This window comes from Anser anser, assembly GCF_964211835.1.
Source record: "Anser anser genome assembly, chromosome: 9".
Classification (NCBI taxonomy): domain Eukaryota; kingdom Metazoa; phylum Chordata; class Aves; order Anseriformes; family Anatidae; genus Anser; species Anser anser.
This window is the reverse complement of record NC_139729.1, coordinates 7,105,085-7,111,615: the sequence shown is the minus strand read 5'-3', so window position 1 is coordinate 7,111,615 and position 6,531 is coordinate 7,105,085. Positions and strand designations below refer to the sequence as shown.

General features: G+C 43.3%; 1 long non-coding RNA gene across 5 annotated transcripts in view; it reads left to right on the top strand.

Moving 5' to 3' along the window:
* Positions 1-1,591: 1,591 nt before the first annotated feature.
* Positions 1,592-6,531, top strand: part of LOC310904196 — a 90,830-nt gene continuing 85,890 nt past the window's right edge. Inside the window, exon 1 of one of the 5 annotated variants that reach the window (XR_014588110.1) lies at positions 1,592-2,156. This is a non-coding gene — a long non-coding RNA (uncharacterized lncRNA). The remainder of the gene's footprint in view (positions 2,157-6,531) is intronic. The other 4 variants (XR_014588111.1, XR_014588112.1, XR_014588113.1 and 1 more) reach the window with 4 other exon arrangements.

The window sequence follows — 6,531 nt, the reverse complement described above, 5'->3', positions numbered from 1 at the left end:
GTAGGTCTTAATCATGTGGCAACTCTGTCAATATTTAAAAACAATTTGAACACAATAATTGGATCTCACTCATTGCTTTAATGTGCTTGTTAAAGGTGCTGCTAGATACAAGCTTTTCTAGTGCAAGCATAAGGGAAATATTCATCTCCTTGACAGAAAGAGCCATGTGACCTCTCCTGCTCCTCTTGGTCTGTCCTGTGTATAGAAGAAAAGGTGGAGCTAGTCTGACATTTATTTTTCCAAGAAGAAACCAGCCTCTCTTTAAATCGTTCTTTGGGTTTTTCCATCCAATTTATAAATGACATGTTATTTTACTGCACCCTTAACTGGAAACAGACCTAAAAGTTTTGATGAGAACACGTTTTGTCTTTTTCTTAGTAGCTGCTAGTACTGAGTAAGGTGCAGTGGACAGAATGTCAGAGAAAAATCCTATGAAACATCAACTATTAAACTTAGGCTTTTGGGCCAGTTTGGGAAAGAGAGATTGGCCTCAGCAATTTCACTCAATTCTCTTACAGGTCTACTTTTAATGGGAAAAATAAAAATTCTTTCAGGAAAGTCAGGAAGGATGAAAATACAGGACATAACGTATAAGAAGGCTTGAATTTCAGAAGCGGGGAGAAATATGAGAGAAATAGTTAGGAAAGCTCTCATTTTATAACATGCTGCTTTGTTTTGAGGTCTCCTACACAAGTGCTGACCCCTTCTAGCTTGTGGAACCTGAAGTGATCAGGACAGGGGCCTTCTTGGTTTGGACATGGGCCTTCTTGGTTTGGACATCTTGGGGTGAGGCTTAGAAATATCTCAGTCTTTCATCAAGTCAAGTACGATCACTAGAGAAACTGGGAAGCTGAATCAGAGCCAACAGACCGCCTCCAGTTTAAACAAACAGCCTCCTGCTCTCACCTTCACAGTTAAGAACAGACAGAAGTTTTCTGTATGTGTCAGGAGTAAAATCATTTTATCCCCACTGCATACAGTGTGACACATCTGTACCAGACATAAAAAAAAAAGTGAAACAGTTCATTAAGCTACTAAGATGGCCCAGAGCTCATCAGTTTGGGTATTTTGCATATGAACATCTTAAAGGGAACTATTACACAGTTTTTACCTTAGTGGAAGTAGCAGGTGCCTAGCCATTCTGTACGCACATGGTTGTCTGCCTGAATTTCACCTAGCAATTGATGTTTACTATTTGCTACCTCAGATCTGTTTCAAGTTGATGCCCAGCCATTGAACTATCCCTGAGTATGTTAGGAGGTGTTGATATTTGAAGGGAAACATGTAATGTACTGGCTTTGCATCTGTAAATGAATGTGTGACTTGCTGTAGTTGCTAGTTGACAGAGGTTGTGAGAGCCAGGATAATCCGCAGTTCCTGGATTTCTCTGTAAACAAACATAGGCAAGAGAAAAACAGCAGCTTGCATGGGAGACGTTTTCATAAATTTAGTGAGCAAAACCACAGGATTTGTTGCATGAGCTGCCAGGCCACTGACAGGCCCTGATCCTGTGGCACTACAGAAGTGTGGAAGTTCACTAAATGCATTTACCTGCTGCACAGCTGATGTTCCTGCCTGCCTAAAAGTACACACAGTCATTGTACAAGTACACACAAGTCATTGACATCTGCATCGCTAGTCAAAGGACAATTTTAAGGGGAATCTGTCTCAACAGAAGCGTTGAGACATAAAGCTCAGAGACAGTCCTAGCTAATGAGATCTTTTTACTTCCTGGAGGCCACAAGTGCTTTTCTCCCTTCAGGGCCTCCAGGGCAATAATCACCTTTAATCTCCCCAGCCTGCCTCTCCTGGGGCCTCCTCCACCCCTGCCCATGGCTCAGGGGCTACCTCCTGTCCAGGCTGGGGCCACCGGTCCCTGTGCAGCTGCGGGCTGAGCTCCCTGTGCTCTGTTCTGGGCTTTGCACAGCCAGAACCAGCTGCGAGGACCATGTCCCTGTGGTGTGCTTAGGGACTGATGGCCCCCACCCAGGCTGCGATGAAGCTCCTGGGCCTTGGACACAGGTGTGGGTGAGGCCCCAGGTGTGCCTGGTCAGGGCCAGTTAAGGCCCTGAGGCCTTCTCCCACAATTTTCCTCCTTGTTCTCAGAAGATGGTAAGGGAGGGAGGCATTTTCAGTCTGGCTTCTGTAGCTGGAAGGTATGTTTTTGGTTCTTTCTCATGTCTTTTGTTTGCAAAGTTTTTTGCCTCTTTGTGGACTGGAATATCCCGTTGCGCTAAGAAAGCAGTCAGGCTCTTCCGCTCAAGGAATTTGTTAGTGTTGTGAGGTGTATTACAGTATCTTAGAAGGTAAAAATGCACCTCTGTTTAACAAGAACTTTGCAGATCCCCAGGACTGCTGAGTTTTAGGGATAATTGTCTGTAGATGTTTGTGATGCATCAGGAAAATGTGCCTTCCATCTTGTGAGCTGCTTAGAGAGGATCAAGCCAGGGAGCCCAAAAAGATTGCGAAACTCGAATTTTGCTCCTGACTTCTCTGGGGTGGCTGAGAAGTTTCTAGTGTTTTGTATAGCAAGGTAATTTGTGCTGCAGAAAAGCTGTGCTATGAGTCATGTTCAAACACTGTATTCAGCCATTCATCCCACGTTTTTGCTGGGTGACCTATGGATCCTTGTGTGGGTGTGTTATGTGGTGTGTATCCCCAGCTGTGCCCGGTTCACAGAGGATGTGTGCATATGGGATGCATTTGCTTGAGAGCCTGGTGTTTTAGCAGGAAGAACTCATACTTTTGTGCTTTGGAGGTCAGTGTTTCAGTGTTTCAGTCCTTGGTTGAGCCAAAATGTCCCATGATGGTGGACTTAGAGCTCTGAGGTTTGCTTCAGATGAGTAGTGAAGTGCAGGGCAAGGGGGAGCAGGAGGCAGACTTGCAGATGCCACAACAGGCTCAATAAACCCTGCTGCCACAACTGGCTCTACCCTGAGTCCAGTTTCAAGAAATATAGGATAAACTTTTTTCTTTTTTCTTTTTTTTTCTTTTATTTTCTGGAAAGCAAGAAAGATGTGCAAGCTTACTGATTGTAAGTCTCTTTAGCTAATAACCCCTGCTATCATCACTTAACCTAGAGAGATGTTTTGCATATAAGTATTTCAATAATCTAAATGTACATTACAAGTTCTAAGAAGAAAATGTAGTGAAAGATGTTAAAATCTTTCACGTTCTTCCATAAACTTGGCTTGTGTGTGTTTGTACACTCTTCTATATCTATGTATGGTCATACAGTTCAGGAACAAAACCTCTGTTTTTAGCAGGAAAGATTGTACCAAAAACCTGAAGGGTGATTTGAGAACAAAGGTGGTTAAGTGAGGTGTGCTGCTTTGTTCTGATATTTCATGTGGAACATAAATACCTCTGTGAGAATGGTAGAATGTGGCAGAGTACAAATTTTTGGGGTCTCTGGTATATATTGCCTTTGGAGGTGTTGAAAGTAAGTCTTCTGGAATACAGACAACTGAGACACCAAGACATAGCAAACTGAAGGTGGAAAGAATGCGTAGGTTTATTTTCAATGACCCATTCGTTGAAAGCCACAGTATATTAATGGGCCCTTTCCATTGCTTTACTTCCCAGGCATTTGTGTTGCTTGCTATCTCAGCAGCAGACTAGAGGGAGAAATTGCAGTCACCATCAGTGGATTGGCCTTTGGGCACTGGTTTTTCTAATATTGCTGGAGATGTATGAAGAGTTCCCTGAAAACCACTGCCAGAGCATAATTAATACCTGGGGATCTGCCTGTGAAAAGCAATGTGTAGGCAGAGACCAAGTCTTAGGATCTATTGAATTACTGGCAAAAGATGCTCAAGGAAATGTGGAAACGCACTAAAAATTTCCCATATCTATTTTTCATTTAAGTCATGACGATGGCAATTATGTTCAAAGTTCACATTGTCTTGCTTTCTATTTGTTGTTTGTGTTGCCATAACACTGGAGCAGTATGTGGAGGTAAAAGGAAAAAGATATATTGCTATTGCTGATGGGAGCACGCATGGTGCCACCACGTTCCCTCCAGGTCTTGCACGCAGGAGAGCCATGGCTTTGTGCAGGTGTAAGCTGGCATCAAGGGGTGCCAGAGACAATTTGGTGGCACTGGCTGGCACTGTTGCAGTCTCTCCTTTCCTTGCCCCTTTTGTTGTGTAACAGCACAACAGCCCTGGTGGTATTTTGTCCCTGTCTGAAGCAGGCGCTGCCACCAGCACATTGCAGTCTGGTTAACTGTGCTCCTACTGGCTTGTATTTGCAACTTTTCCCCTTGTTTTCAGGCACTGCATGTTTTTGGGGAACAATAATCGCAAATGAAAGCCCGCTTTGCTAGGGGCGTGTTCTCTGTTTTTATTCTTGTAATCAGATTTTTGTTAAGGTTTGAAGTTGTTAAACTGACCTCTGATCACACTGTGGTCTCTTGCTGAGAAAGATGCTGAACAAGGAATGTCAGGATGCTGAGGGACTACTCTGGGCAAGCGTTACTCTGTGCTTCCCCTGCTTTTATTCTATTCCTTGCGCATCCATTGTAGGGTATTCTTGGAGATACTGTGCTACACAGCTTTTTTGATCAAATCAAATAATAACCGTTCTTATCTTCTTAAGCTCTGCAGACATAGCTTATCTGTGGGGAAAAAAACTACTTACACAGAAAAAGCTTATTTAAAATACTTAAAATAGTGGATCAAGATATTGTATTACTGATGTAAGTGGCTAAAATTTCTTGGATAATCACATTATGGTATTAGACTTGCATTTTAAAGGAATTACTCTCTGATCCTTCTGTTCAGCAAAAGTGGAAGGGAACATTTATCTTCCTGCTATACCTCTAAGCTGAGCAGAACTTGGTGGCTGAAATTTTTGAGTTGATATGCTATTTGCTTGGTGTGTCCCAGCACCACTGCCAGCTGTGCAACACTGGGGTCCTCTAGGAAAGCTCTCAGGTGAGCAGAGGGGTTGAATTCAGAGAGCTGTGGCCTCTCCAGGCTTCGGAACCCCCAGCAGTTTATTGTTCTGTGGATATAAAAGGTGCAATGCAGGCAGGACAGTTGACTGCCCTGTGTAACCACAAAGAAGGATCTGGGAAGGGCTGCTCGAAGTGGTATTCACTAATGGTAGCCTCAGGTTTATGCCATAGGTCCCTGGTGTACTGGTTTAGTACTCCTAAGTTGTCCTAAAGCTTATGAATTTGCTCTGCTCACGCGCAGCAATCCTGAAGAATCCAATTTGCTGGGCCTGTTGAGAGCAGTGCTGGTTGTTATGTGGGTCTGACAAAGACCACATTTCCTCCTTCTTGTGGGATGGGATCACTGCACACAAGTAGCAAAGTAGGCTTTTTAGATGTCTGGTGCTTGTGGAGAGCAATCAGGCTGGCTGTGCACCATGAAAGGGACCTTTCTGACCTGTTGGATACATGACTATGGATGCAAGGACCCCACACGCTTTTATGTCTCTCATATTCTCTATCAGTAAGTGGGACTAAGTCCAGATCCTTGAGATACAAGGATGATGTTGAGAGTGATTTTCTTTCAGTTTCCCAGCTATTCACCTTCTCCAGTGTTAGGGAGCACTAACATCTGCTTTCTTCAGCTACTAAGTATTGAACATAGCTTAGACCTACCAGGTCATAAGATGTAGTTCTGAAATTAAAATTCTGTTTCAATCCCAAAGCATCGTAAGTCTGAATTCCAGTCTGTTCAAGCTCCTTACACTTCTATCATTTCTGCGCTCTTTGTGAAATCCTTTGGTTTATTTAATTCTTGATAATGACCCACATGGCCTGATTATGCAGTCACATCATAGACAACTTTTCTATGTATGTATAGACTTTGTCCCACTAACCTGCGTTGCGTGATTTGTGTATCCTGAGACAAAGCTGCACTTCTGTTGTATTTCATAGCTATATTTTAAAAGATTCTTGTAACTTAATGTCTACCTGACTTTTTCTTGATTGAGCAGAAAGTCTGAGCAAAAATAATAATAAAAAAAAAGCCCAACCAGTAGCTTTATCTTCCAGTGTGGACAAGGAGAGTGTGTTAATAGATGCAGAGATGCTGCTGCCTTCTTTCCTTGGTATGGATGCTGCTTTTAGGATTCCTAGTTCCTGCTGCCTCTTTAAAATTGTCTCTGCTGGTTGTTGTTTTTTTTTTTCTTTGATTATATGATGACTTAGGGACTTGATTAAATGTCCAAAGAGAAACTAAAGACCATTCAAGTCGGTCAAGATTGGATTTGTAGGTGTTTATATGCCTTAGTTCAACAGGAATTAAGCACACTAACAATTTGAAGGTCTGAATGTTAGTGCTAGTGAAAGGAGCCGGCTGATGCTTTTTATATCTCCAGGTTGGAATAGAAAGGCATTCTGCGTTTTCCCTGGCTCACTCTGTTCCTGGCCTGACTGCCGATTTCCCGTGGGAGCAGTAGAGAAATGCGTTGTGCAAGCAAGGGGAGCACACGGTGCTGAGAGAGCGAGCAGTTCACGGCAAAGCAGTCCCAGAAGAGCTGCAGGGTGGCAGCGGTTCAGGTTGTTGGAGTGCC